Source organism: Panthera onca, chromosome Y, assembly GCF_046562875.1.
Source record: "Panthera onca isolate mPanOnc1 chromosome Y, mPanOnc1 haplotype 2, whole genome shotgun sequence".
Classification (NCBI taxonomy): domain Eukaryota; kingdom Metazoa; phylum Chordata; class Mammalia; order Carnivora; family Felidae; genus Panthera; species Panthera onca.
The window spans coordinates 14,027,171-14,041,957 of NC_138358.1; positions in this window are offsets into that span (position 1 = coordinate 14,027,171).

Consider the following 14,787-nt stretch of genomic DNA (forward strand, 5'->3'; position numbering starts at 1 on the left):
ATTTGTAGGTGGTACTCCAGCGTACTGATGAAAGAGGTGCTTCTTCCAGACCCTGATATAGGATGAAAGAGATGATGCTCCCAAGCAGGATGACGATGATTGTTCCAGCAAGGTAAATGACCATAGGGTTCTCTGAAGCAGGATGCAAGATATGTGCTACCAGGTAGGATGAATTAAACAGCAATCCCAGGCAGGTTGACCAACATCATGTCCCCGACGGTATGTCTGAGAACTTGAATTCCAGACAGAATGAGATAGTTCGTGTTGCTAAGCATGATGAAGTACGTCACTCTCCCAGGCTGGAAGAGGGAGAGTCACCTGTAGTCAGGATTATGCAGACTGTGCTCAATGGCAGGATGAAAGAGATGGCCTTTCTATGCAGAATTATGGTTTCTCACACCCACGAAGTATGACAGAGATGACACGTCCAGGCAGGAATTGTAGACTGCCCTATAGGGAGAAATGTTGGAGATCATGCTCCCAGGAAAATTTATGGAAATGATGGAAGCCATTTTCCCAAAGGAGAAAAAGGTGACACTCCCATGTTAGGAGACTGGGATTCCTCCTCAAGGCAATAAATCAGAAACCTTACTCTAGACATAATTAAACAGATGATGCTCTCAGGCAGTATAAGAGACACAGCAACCAAGGGAACGTAATGAATATTGTTCTCCAGGGCAGGAAAATGTAGACAGCACATCCAGGCAGATTGAATGTATTCACACTCCCAGGTATAATGAAGGATACTGCACTCTCAGCTAAGATAAATGATATCCTGGGGGAGGAGCCAGAAGGGCAGAACAGCATGGACGTTTTTTGTGTGTCTCACATCCATGAAATACAGCCAAACCAACAGTAAACCATCCTACACACCTAGAAACTGATTGGAAGTTTAACACAACAATCTGCACAACCTGAACCACATTATTCAGCAAGTATGCGACACAAAGAGCTGAACTTGGGGAGCAAGAAGCCCCAAAACGTAGGGAACCCGTTTTGTGGTCAGAGAGAGGACAGAGACTGGGGGAGGGAGAAAACATACGGGAAAAGGACGCCTCCCCAAAATCAGCTGGAGAGAAAGTAGAAAATTGGAAACACCCACAGGGACTAAACTAAAAAGGGAGAAAGGACCAAGGAGAAAGCAGAGGGTTTAAATTCCATGAAGACTGTAGACAAGGGGAGTTGCAAAGGCTGCAACTCCTCAGCTCGATACCTGGCATTGCTTTGGTGGGAAAGGTGAATGCCCAGGAACAGAGTGGGGCTGGGAGGTTCTTGGGCCACATGGGGAAAACTGGTTTCACTGCTGGAAGACCATTTGGTAGAGACTGTTAACGTCACCTGTTCCCAGCTGACCCTGGAAGACAGCCACATTCGCTGGTGCTGGGGTAAGGTTGTTGAGGATGAAGCCTGGAGCCAGATCTGCATTGCGATTCTCCGTAATCCCTGAAAAGCTGATGCTACACTGTCTCGCGATCTTTTCTGAGGGCGGGCTGTCACCTGGCCGCAGTGTTGGGACACTGGCAACAGCACAGTCCGGCGGGAATTCCTGGGTGCAGCCAACCTCTGCCATTGCTCATTTGGTCATTGCTCGGTGAGACCGTCCCACAGAGGGGTGCAACAGATCAAAGCTGCAATCTGTCAGACGTAAGGGGCTGGGGAAAACAGCCGCTTCTGAGACAAAACTTGGGACAGAGTACTGCCTGGTGCCTGGTCACGGAGAGTGCAAAAGTGGGGAGTGGATGAGAGCTGAAGATGGAGGACCGGTGAGCGATTGAAGATCCAGGAGAACAGACTGGGTAACTGGGTGGCGCCTTTTTCACCACAGGCACAATGCCTAGGCGCACCTAACAGCCCTGGAACAATCAACCACAGTAGGCTAGCAGCGCCATCTCGTGGAGAGCAGAGCTGTTACACGAAGCCCGCCCAACTGGGCCAACTTTGCTCTTCAAAAACAAAAACCTCATCCCTGGCTTAATTTGTGGACTACAAAGAGCTACATGTAATGATCTGTAGGGGAAAATGAAGCCATTTCAGTCCTACTTAAATCTGTGAGTAGTTTCATCTATTCATTTTTTTCTTTTTTTCTCTCTTTTCCTTTTTCTTTTTTAGAATTCTTTTGTTTTTCTTCAATACAAAAAGAAAAAAATTCATTTTATTTTCAATTTTTATTAAATATATCTGTCTTTAGTTTTTATTACTAAAATTTTTTCCTTGTGTAATTTTTTTCAAATTCTACTTTACTTCCATCATTTTATTTTAATCTACTTCAGTGTACTCACCTTTTCAAATTTTCAAGCAATTTCCTTTTTTTCTTTCTTTTTTTTTTCTCCTTTTCATTTCTTTTTTTTCTTGAATGCAGAAAAACAGAAAAACTTCATTTTTACTTTAAAATTCTTTTAAAATCTTTTATTTAATTTTTATTACTATATTTTTTGCTTTTATATTTTCTTTTTCAAATTCTATCTTACTCTCATCATTTTATTTCAACTACTACAGTGTATTCACTTTTACAAATTTTCAAACTATTTCTTTTTTTCCTTTTTTATCCTTTTACTCTTATTCATTTCTTTCTTTTTTCTTAAATACAGAAAACTAAAACATTCATATTTCTTATTAACTTTTATTAAAAATATTTTTCTAGGGGCGCCTGGGTGGCGCAGTCGGTTAAGCGTCCGACTTCAGCCAGGTCACGATCTCGCGGTCCGTGAGTTCGAGCCCCGCGTCAGGCTCTGGGCTGATGGCTCGGAGCCTGGAGCCTGTTTCCGATTCTGTGTCTCCCTCTCTCTCTGCCCCTCCCCCGTTCATGCTCTGTCTCTCTCTGTCCCCCAAAAAAATAAATAAAAAACGTTGAAAAAAAAATATTTTTCTATAATTTTATTAGTGTATTCTCTACTATTGCGAATAATTTTTTCAAATTCTATTTTACCCACATCATCTCATTTTAGTCTACTTAAATGTAATAATTTTCTCAAAATCTCAAACGATTTCCATCTTTTATCACCCCCCCTTTTTTTTTCATTTCTCTAATCTGTCAAACCACGTTAACACCCAGACCAAAACACACCTAGGGTCTAGCAGCATCATCTATTCGATGTGTGTGTGTGTGTGTGTGTGTGTGTGTGTGTGTGTGTGTTTAATTTTTGATTTTAATGTTATTTAATTTTAATTTTTTTAATTTCAATTTTTTACTTCATTAATTCTTTTTCTCCCTTCAAAATGCCAAAATAAAGGATTTCACCCCAAAAGAAAGTGCAAAGAAATGACAGCCAGGGATTTAACCAACACAGATACAAGAAACATGTCTGAACCAGAATTTAGAAACATGATAACAAGAATACTTGCTGGAGTCAAACATAGATTAGAATCTCCTTCTGCAGAGATAAGAGAAGTAAAAAATATCCAGATTTAAATTTAAAATGCTATAACCGTGCTGCAATCACATATGGATGCAGTGGCGGTAAGGATGAACAAGGCAGAACAGAGAATCAGTTTTCTGAGAATATAGTGCACAAGCTTATAGAGAATAACGAAGCAGAAACAAAGAGGGAGATTAAGACATAAGAGCACGATTTAAGAAGTAGAGAAATCAGTGACTCATTAAAAAGGAAAAACATCAGAGTCATAGAGGACCCAGAGGAGGAAGAGAGAGAAATAGGGGTAGAAAGGTTATGTGAGCAAATCATGGCAGAAAACTTTCCTAAACTGTGGAAAGATACAGACATCAAAATCCAGGAATCACAGAGGACTCCCATTAGATTCAACAAAAACTGACCATCAACAAGCCATATCATAGTCAAATTCACAAAATACTCAGGCAAGGAGAGAATAATGAAAGCAGCAAGGGGGAAAAAACGTCGCTAACCTAGAAGGGAAGACAGATCAGGTTTGCAGCACATCTATCCACAGAAACTTGGCAGGCCACAAAGGAGTGGTGAAATATATTCAGTTGGCTGAATTGAATATGGCTGAAATAGAAAAATACACAGCCAGGAATTCTTTACCCAGCAAGGTTGTCATTCAAAAATAGAAGGAGAGAGAAAAAGTTTCCCATACGAACAAAAATTAAAGGAGTTTGTGACCAGTAAACCAGCCCTGCAAGAAATCTTAAGGTTGACTCTCTGAGGGGAGAAAAGATGAAAATTATTTATACATACATATAAATTATAATATATAATATAATAAAATATAATGATATGATATGAATGATATAATAATATAATATAATATAATATAATATAATATAATATAATATAATATAATATAATATAATATAAATGCAAAAATATGTATACATATACATACCTATGTATATGTATACATGTATGTATATATGTACATATATATGTATATACACATATATATGTGTGTGTGTATACCAAAAGGAAAAACAGACTAGAAAGGACCATAGAACACCACCAGATACTCCAACTCTACAAGCATCATAATGGCAGTAAATGCATATCTTTCAGTACTCACTCTAAACACACAATGGACTCAATGCTCCAATCAAAAGATAAGATGGATAAGAAAACAAGATCTATCTATATGTTATTTACAAAGGACCCCCTTTAGACTGAAAGATCCCTTCAGATTTAAAATAAGGAGGTGGAGAAGGCAGGAATAGCCATACGTCCATCAGACAATCTAGACTTTAAAATAAAGACTGTATCAAGAGATGCAGAAGGGCATATATCATAATCAAGGGGTCTATCCACCAAGAAGACCTAAAAATTGTAAACAGTTATGTGCCAAATGTGGGGACCACCCAAATATATAAATCACTTAAAAACAAACATAAAGAAACGCATCAATAGTAATACCACAATAGAAGGAGTCTTTAACACCCCACTAGCAGCAATGGACAGATCATCTAATCAAAAAATCAACACAGAATCAAAGGCTTTGAATGACACACTGGACCAGATGGACCTCACAGATATATTCAGAATATCTCATCCTAAAGCATCAGAATATACATTCTTGTCCAGTGTGCATGGAACATTCTCCAGAATAGACCATATACTGGGAAACAAATCTGCCCTAAGTAAGTACAAAATGATCAAGATCATACCGTGCATATTCTCAGACCACAATGGTATGAAACTCAAATCAACCACAAGAAACAATTTGTAAAGGTAACACATACTTGGAGACTGAAGAACATCCTACCAAAAATTGAATGGGCTAACACAGAACGGAAAGAGGAAATTAAGTATATGGAAGTCAAAGAAAATGATAGCACCACAACCGAAAACATCTGCGATGCAGCAAAGGTGGTCATAAGAGGAACGTATATAGCAACGCAGGGCTTCCTAAAAAAGGAAGAAAGATCTCAGAGACACAACCTAACCTAATGCCTTAAGGAGCTGGAAAAAAAAGCAAGTAAAACCCAAAAACACCACAAGACAGGAAATGACAAACATTAGAGCAGAAATTAATGTTATCAAAACCAAAAACAAACAAACAAACAAACAAAACAGTAGAACAGATCAATGAAACCAGAAGCTGGTTCTTTGAAACAATTAACAAAATTGATAAACCACTAGTCAGTCAGTTTGATCAAGAAGAAAAAGGAAAGGAACCAAATAAGCAAAATCAACAATGAGAGAGGTGAAATCACAACCAACACAACAGAAATACAAACAATAATAAGAGAATATTATGAACAATTATATGCCACTAAAATGGACTATCTGGAAGAAATGGACAAATTCCTACAAATATATACACTACCAAAGCTGAAACAGGAATAAGTAGAAAATGTGAACAAACCCATAGTCAGTAAGGAAATCGAATTAGTAATAAAAAAAAAAAAATCTGCCAAAAAAAACCATGATTCCAGGGCCAGATGGTTTTCCAGAGGAATTCTACCAAACACTTAAAGAAGAGTTAACACCTATTCTCTTGAAACTGTTCCAAAAAAATAGAAATGGACAGAAAACTTCCAAACTCTTTCTATGAAGCCAGCGTTACCTTGATTCCAACACCAGACAGAGACCCCACTAACAAAGAGAACTATAGACCAAATTCGCTGATGAACATGGATGCAAAGTTCCTCAACAAGGTATTAGCCAACCGGATCCAACAATATTAAAAAAAAAAAAGTTATTCACCACAACCAAGTGTGATTTATACCTGGGATGAAAGGCTGGTTCAATATCCACAAAATAATTAACGTGATTCATCACATCAATAAAAGAAAGGACAAGAACCATATGATCTTCTCAATAGGTGCAGAGAAAACATTTGAATAAATACAGCAAGGTTTCATGATAAAAGCTCTCAAGAAAGTAGGGATAGAAGGAGCCTAACTCGAGATCATAAAAGCCATATTGAACGACCCAACGCTAATATCATCCTCAAGAGGGAAAAACTGAGAACGTTCCCCCTAAGGTCAGGTACAAGACAGAGATGTTCACTATCTCCACGATTATTCAACATAGAATTAACTGGAAGTCTTAGCCTCTGCAATCAGGCAACACAAAGAAATAAAAGGCATCCAAATCAGCCAGAAGGAGGTCAAACTTTCACTCTTCACAGATGACATGATAGTCGATATGGAAAACCCAAAAGATTCCACCCAAAAACTGCTAGAACTGATCCATGGATTCAACAAAGTTGCAGGATATAAAATCAATGTGCAGAAATAGGTTGCATTCCTATACACCAACAATGAAGCCACAGAAAGAGAAATCAAGGAATTGATCCCATTTACAGTTGCACAAAAACCCCTAAGATACCTAGGAATAAATCTAACCAAAGAGGTGGAAAATCCATACACTGAAAACCATCAAAAGCTTATGAAAGCAATTGAAGAAGACACACAAAGAAATGGAAAAAGATTCCATGCTCCTGGATAGGAAGAACATCTATTGTTAAAATGTCGATAGCATCCAAAGCAATCTACATATTCAACGTAATCCCTATCAAAGTAACACCAACATTCTTCACAGAGCTAGAACAAATGACCCTAAAGTTTGTTTGGAACCAGAAAAGACACCGAATACCCAAAGCAATCTTGAAAAAGAAAACCAAAGCAGGAGGCCTCACAATCCCAGACTTCAAGCTATCGTTGATGATACAAAGCTGTAATCATCATCACGACAGTATGATACTGGCACAACAACAGACACTCAGATCAATGGAACAGAATGGAGAGCCAGAAATGGACCAGCAAACGTATGTCCAACTAATCTTTGACAAAGAAGAAAGAATATCCAATGGAATAAAGACTGTCTCTTCAGGAAGTATTGCTGGGAAAAGTGGACAGCGACATGCAGAAGAATGAACCTGGACCACTTTCTTACTCCATACACAAAAATAAACTCAAAATGATGAAAAACCTAAATGTAATACAGGAAGCCACCAAATTCTCGAGGAGCAGCAGGTAAAAGTCTCTTTGATCTTGGCCCCAACAACTGCTTACTCAACATGTCCTCTAGAGAGAAGGGAAACAACAAAAATGAACTTCTGGGACCTCATCAAAATAAAAATGTCTGCACAGCGTAGGAAACAATCAGCAAAACTAAAAGGCTAGTGAAAGAATGGGAGAAGATATTTGCAAGAAACATATCAGATAAAGGGTTCGTATCCAAAATCTATAAAGAACTTATCAAACTCAAACCCCCCAAAAAGCAAATGATCCACTGAAGAAGTGGGCAAAAGACATGAATAGACTCTTCTCTAAAGATGACATCCAGATGGCCAACTGACACATGAAAAAATGCTCAATTTGATTCATCATCAGTGAAATACAAGTCAAAACCACAATGAGATACGACCTTATACCTGTCAGAATGGCTAACATTCGCAAGTCAGGCAACAACAGATGTTGGTGAGGATGCAGAGAAAGAGGATCTCTGTTGCATCATTGGTGGGAATGCAAGATGGTGCAGCCATTCTGGAGAACAGTATGGAGGTTCCTCAAAAACTAAAATAGAACTACCCTGTAAGCCACCAATTACGATATCCAAGGGATACGAATATGCTGTTTCGAAGGGGCACATGCTCCCCTGTGTTTATAGCAGCACTATCAACAATAGCCAAAGTATGGAAAGAGTCCAAACGTCCATCGATGCGTGAATGGATAAAGGTGTAGTGTGTGCGTGTGTGTGTGTGTGTGTGTGTGTGCGTGTGTATAAAAACATATATATATATATATATATATATATATATATATATATATATATATATATATATATATATATACATGTATATACATATACACATATACACATACACATACACATACACATACACATACATATACATACACATATACACATACATATACATATACATCCTATATATGTGTGTATATATGTATGTATATGTTGACAGATTCACCGGAGGCAGAAAAAAGGAGACAGAAGTTTATTGGAGTCTTGGGGCTGGACAATGGGGGAGGGAGAGGCCATCTGTCAATGCAGTGGAGGTGCGGGGCTGACTTCCAGGAGGAAGGTGAGCAGGCAGGGCTCATGGCTGTTTTGAGGCAGGTCGCCCGATGGGTCTGTTTGTGTTCAGCCAGGCAGTGGGGTGTGGCCTCTGTGGGCCCTTCTCCCTTTACTTGGGTTTCCACTGCTCCGGTTGGTGGCATGAACGCGACCTCTGCCCACAGCCTCTGCCCCGTGGATACAGCACGCCATTCCTGGAGGATGGTCACTCGGCCAAGAGTCAAAGCCTGATAGCCAGAGACCCGCAGGCTGCTGTCTTGATGGAGGAGGAGCAAGAACACGGCTTCTACTGGATCTAAGCTGCGTGGGGCCCAAGCTGCTCCATGCCATTGTTCAGAGCTGTTGGCAGGGAGCCCGCGGGTTCTCTTTCCTCCGCTTCCCTCTCTTCCTGAGCGCTCCACGGGGCTGTGCAGGGCACTGCACAGAACTCAAGCTCCTGAGATGCAAAACACAAAGGCAGTGGAGAGGACTAGAAGCAGCCTGTGACTACCTGCCGTGCGTGGCTGGGGCCCCGGCACCCTCTCTGGCCTTTGAAACCGCCAGCCCACGCGGTGCAGCCAGGACACATGCCTTCCTGTTGTGGGTCTCTGATCCGGGGCTGGAGGGCTCCTAGCCAACCCTCCTGTCTGTTGAGCATGATGACGTGGGAAACAAGCGTAAGTAAACTTGAATAGAAAGCAGGAGACTCTAGAGGGAAGACGTGCGCAAGGCAGGGCCATTGCAGACCTTTGAGCGGGAGGACACCAGGCGCCTCTTTGAAGGTTTGGCTTAGAGGGAGTTGTCTTTGTGCCTCTTCTGCCAGAGCAGACTCCTGTGTCCCCTGCTGGACATGTGCAGCGTGGGCTGGGCCCTGCAGGTTTTCAGACCACGAGGTCAAACAAAGCCGCTTCCTCAGGGCCCACCCAAGGTCTCCTTGAGCAGGGGCAGCATCTCTGCCCTCTCAAGGCTTCCAAGGCTTGGGAGCCACGCCTCCCAAGGCTTCCAAGGCTTGGGAGCCACGCCTCCCAAGGCTTCCAAGGCTTGGGAGCCACGCCTCCCAAGGCATCCAAGGCTTGGGAGCTATGCCTCCCAAGGCTACAGCATTCTGCTGTGTGGCACTCGCAGCCACTGTCACAAGCCGGCTCCTGGTGACAGCCAGTCACACTCCAGTGACTTCCTTCCATGTTGCCCAAAACATCTTCAGAGTGAAAGGGAGTCTCCAAATATGTACTATTTTTTTTTTCTTTTCTTTCCAAACCCACACAATGTTCGGTAATTAATGGCATATTTTAAGTACACCAGGGAGATTTGCATTTTTCAACAAGGGACGAAGCAACAGCACACATACAAATACGAGTTCACACTCAGGCTGCTTCCGGCGATCCAAGGACCTGCTGGAAGGAAGGGAGATTGCTTTGCCCGTGGAGAAAAATTCTTCTTGCTCAAGGAGCAGGGGGAAGTTTTTGACAGCGTCTGCTGCTGCAGAGACATCTCAGCAAGACCTTTGTTAAAACGTATTTCTCGTCTTTTATTAATGAGATTTGGTTCAGGGAGATCATGTGGGGGAATGAAAACTGTGCCTTGGAAGGCAGTTTGAAGAGCTGGCTGGGGCTCGGTGACAAGGGACTCGGCAGCTGTTGTCAGGTATTTGGGCTACACTAGATGGTGGGTGTCAGGGGACAGAGCCACTGGGCGGGTGATCCCGCAGAGGGTGGCTAGCTAGAGAGGAGCACTGAGGGGTCCACACCACCGCCCCCCCGACCCTATGAGCCACCCCGGGATCTCCATAGCATCCTAGCTGAAAACCTAGTCTTTGTGGCTGGAAAGCTTGGATTTCAATCCTAGCATGTGACCTTGGGCAAGCCTCAATTTCTCCATCTGTGAAATGAGGAAATCATCACAAGTTGTGGCAAGGAGTGAGTGGGGTCGTCCGTGCAGAGAGCTCGGTGCACAGTGGCCTTGCTCAATCCATGCCGGGCTCCTTCAGCCCTGGGGTTCTGCTGAAGGCCGTGGTGCGTCCATGCTGCCCTTCTGTCCTGGGAGGTTTGTTTTCCACAGCCTCCCCCCCCCCCCCACCGCCCTTCTCCAAGGCTGATGAAATTTAACCCGTAGATTGTTCAGAGCAGCGTTGCATAGAAGTGGACATACCTACAACATCCATTAACTTATCAATGGGAATTGCAAATAATATAATGTGATAATACATGGTGAAATCTATCTTGGGTTTGAGGGCATTGTTTCAACAGAACAGAAGTGTTGTTCCTATATGCCACCTGAGGAGCCCTCTCCCCCTGCTCCTGGCCCCCACCCTCCCGCCTTCTACCTCCTTTCTGTCTCTGGAACATTCCCTGAGGTGCCCTGATGCACTTGGCGGTCGCTCTGCTGGTGAGGCCCACACTCGCTGGCTGAAAACCACGTCAGTGGTTTCAGCTGGGAAAACCATATTCAGCATTTGCTTCCAAGAGTGAACGGCTTTAAGTAATCACATCTGAAGCCCTCTTTGATGGAAGGGGTTGACTGACAACTCATTCTGTCTCAGACACTGTGATTGATTGCCTGAGAAAGACCAGAAAATCGCAGAGGAAGGCCTGTTATGGGGCGACTGTCGAACTCAGTGACTGCACGGGCACTCCGAGCAGGTGTCGACTGGGCTCACTGGGAAGCGTCGGATATGAAACGGCTGCTCAGTGCAGCACGCACGTGCAAAGTGCAAAGATCAGGACTACATGATTCAGTGAGAAGACATAGATGGGAAATTACTGGAGCTCAAATTTTATTGCAAAGTTGTTTATCTTTGTTATTACTTTCTGAATCCTTTTGTGCTTTTTGTTCACGGCAGTGGATAGAGGCACTCTTACTTACACTTTAAGCAGAGATTAGGAGGGAAAAATATTCCTCACAGCACCACAAAATACCAGAGTAACTCTCAGCCAGGCCTGTGATTTCTCTCATTACAATGAAATATCTAGAAATTGAAATAACAATAATAAAAACTTTTTTTGTAGTCCTTTTGCACAGACCGTTCACGTGATTTCCGTTTGATGCCAGTTAGCATTTCTTATTACAATAATAATGGTGAGAACAGGCTCCCAGAAAGATGTGGCCTGGGACTCCTTCACTTTGGTTTCCAGCTTGTTGTGCAGGGATCCTGGCCCACTTCTGAGAGAAGACGACCACTGGCCAGACCGGTAAGGTGATGTGATGTTAATAACAAGGATGATTCATCTTTTACTTTTTCATAAAGCTGATTACTTTTCAGAATCATAGTCTACATTCTTGGATTATTTAAAATCACAGGCAATTTTTATTAAAAGGGAAACTAATTTTGTGAATTGAAAAAATATACACTTGAACATACGCATACATAAAACATCTGGAGTTTTAAGTATTAACAAAGGTGTGGGTTTCTTATATTCATTCCTCTTGCAGTTATTTCCTGCTGCAATCAGAGTAAGAAGAAATACATTTTCTTTTTTAATTCTCAGCGTTTCTGTTCAGGTATAAGAGTTCAGGAGTGTTGTCAGTAAGGCCTGTGGACCAGCTTACCTAGGCAGGCACTCTCAGAAGCTCACTGGAAATGTAGATTCGTGGGGTGCCTGGCTGGGGCTCAGTAGGTACAGCACGTGACTCTTGATCTCAACAACATGTTGGATGTAGAGATTACTTAAAAATAGAAACTTTTTTTTAATGTTTGTTCATTTTTGAGAGAGACAGAGAGACAGAGAGAGAGAGAGAGAGAGAGCGAGGGAGAGAGAGATAGTAGGAGTGAACAGGGGTGGGGCAGAGGGAGAGGAAGACACAGAACCCAAAAGAGGCTCCAGGCCCTTTGCTGTCAGCACAGAGCCCAACATGGGGCTTGAACTCACAAATGGTGAGATCATGACCCGAGCCGAAGTCAAACTGAACCGACTGAGCCACCCAGGCACCCCGAAAATGAAATCTTTTTAAAAACATAAGAAATGCACATTCTTATCCCCTCCCTGGACCTGAGTGTCTGGGACCAGCAACCTGTGTTAACCATGCTCGTCGTCCTGGTGATTGATGAGGGCTTTAGAGATGCAGAGGCCACTTCCTTGTTAGTGTCACAGTTGGATAGGGGTTAAAACATTGTTTGGGCTCAGATTGCCTGGGTTCAAACCCCAGATTCACCGCCTCTATCTCTTAGCTCTGTGACCACAGAGTAAACCTTAAAATGGGAGCATGTTTATAGTGAGGGTCGGGTGTGTGTGTGGGGGGAGCATTTTCAATTGCTCTTGGACATGCACCCCATTCTTCATTTAACCCAGAGGGCTCCCCTTCCCAGCACCCCATGCAGCCAGACAGATCTGACGTACATTCCTGGCAAAGAAAACCACTGTTTTCACATGTGGGCAAATAACGTTCGGAAGCTGTTGGCCTAAGTGTAAATGAGAGATGTGGATGACTGTTCGCAGAGTGAGTTTACTGCTCCAGAAACCGGATCAAATCCTGAGCAAGAATGGAGGAATGGATAGGTCTCAAAGTCAGGCAAGAGAGAGGGGAAGTGATGTGAGGCTTCTTGGGAATGAGGTTCAGGAGGCAGTCTGGGAGCCAGATTATGGCAGATTGCATATTCCACAAATGGCCATGCTGATATTCCCTGTCCCACGTGTCCTTTAAAAATTTTTTTTAACATTTATTTATTTTTGAGACAGAGAGAGACAGAGCATGAATGGGGGAGGGTCAGACAGAGGGAGACACAGAATCTGAAACAGGCTCCAGGCTCTGAACTGTCAGCACAGAGCCAGACGCGGGGCTCCAACTCAGGGACCCACACCTTTGTTAATCACCTTTCAAACCCACACCTTTGTTAATCACCTTTGTGAGATCATGACCTGAGCCAAAGTGGGCCGCTTAACCAACTGAGCCACCCAGGCGCCCCTTTGTCTATGTGTTCTTATGGAACTCTGCCCCTGCCTCACTGAAAGTCAGTCTTGGGGCTCCTGGGGGGCTCGGTTGGTTAAGCGTCCAACTCTTGATTTCAGCTCACGTCATGATCTCATGGTTAGTGCATTTGAGGCCCTTGTCAGGCTCTGTGCTGATAACACAGAGCCTGCTTGGGATTCTCTCCCTCTCTCTCTCTCTCTCTTTCTCTCTCTTTCCCTTCCCTTCCCTTCCTTTCCTTTCCCTTCCCTTCCCTTCCCTTCCCTTCCCTTCCCTTCCCTTCCCTTCCTTTCCTTCCCTCCCTCCCTCCCTCCCTCCCTCCCTCCCTCCCTCCCTCCCTCCCTCCCCCCTTCAAGCTCTCTCTCAAAAATACATAAACTTGAGAGAGATGAGTGGGGGATGGGCAGAGAGAGAGGGAGACACAGAATCCAAAGCAGGCTCCAGGATCCCAGCTATCAACACAGAGCCCAACGCAAGGCTCAAACTCACGAACTGTGAGCTCATGACCTGAGCCAAAGTCAGATGCTCAACTGACTGAGCCACCCGGGTTGCCCCTAAAATAAGTAGACTTTAAAAGAAAAAAAAATAAAGTCATTCTTATGTCCCTTCCTTTTGAAATTGGGTCGGCCTCTGTCACCCGGGTGAGGAATGTGGCAGAAGTGATGATGCATGGCTTCTGGACTCGTTTGGAAAAGGCGTCCAAAAGGCAGTGTCTTCTTGGTTGTGTCTCTCACTGAACATACCCCTTTTGGGGCTCAGAGCTGCCACGCCAGGGAGCATGAAGTCACTATGCTGGGGAAGGTGCATAGGAAAGGAGATGTTGCCGAAGCCCCAGCTGTCTCTGAGTCTCCCCAGTGCAGACTCCAGGCATGTGACGGAAGGCGACTCTCATGGCAGCCGCCATCTGACTACAGTCTTGCGAGAGACCCTGAGTGAGAACTGCCAGGCAGAGCTGCTCCTGAGTCCCCTTCCCATGACTCCTTTTCCCCAAAACAGGGATAACAGGTGTTACTATCTTTGAAGAGCTAAGTCTCAGTGTTCATTATTAGGGAGCAGTAGGAACTGTAGCACCAATAACTTGTTTCTCTGTGGTGGGAACTGCCTCTCAGTTGGGGTCAGGAGGTTGACCACTGGTCATCCAGCTGCAAGGTCACTCATCTGTGCCTGGGACTCTGCGCAGACCTCCTTCCAGCCCACCTCCTGTAGACGCCGCCACGCTCCCGGGATAGAGGTAGCTGCTTGGCGATGCAGAGAACAGAAATCTTTGCCGCTGTCTAGGAGGAGACAAGGCGGCTCCAAGTCTCCTACTTGCCTGGGGGGGAGAGATTAGTCTGCTTCGTGTGTGTCAGAGTCACAGGGCGGTGCTTGGTTCATGGGGAGTGCTAAAAGTAGTGGCCGCAGTTACTTACTGGTTTTGTACAGCAGATGGGTGTGAGGACTGTGCCGGAACACA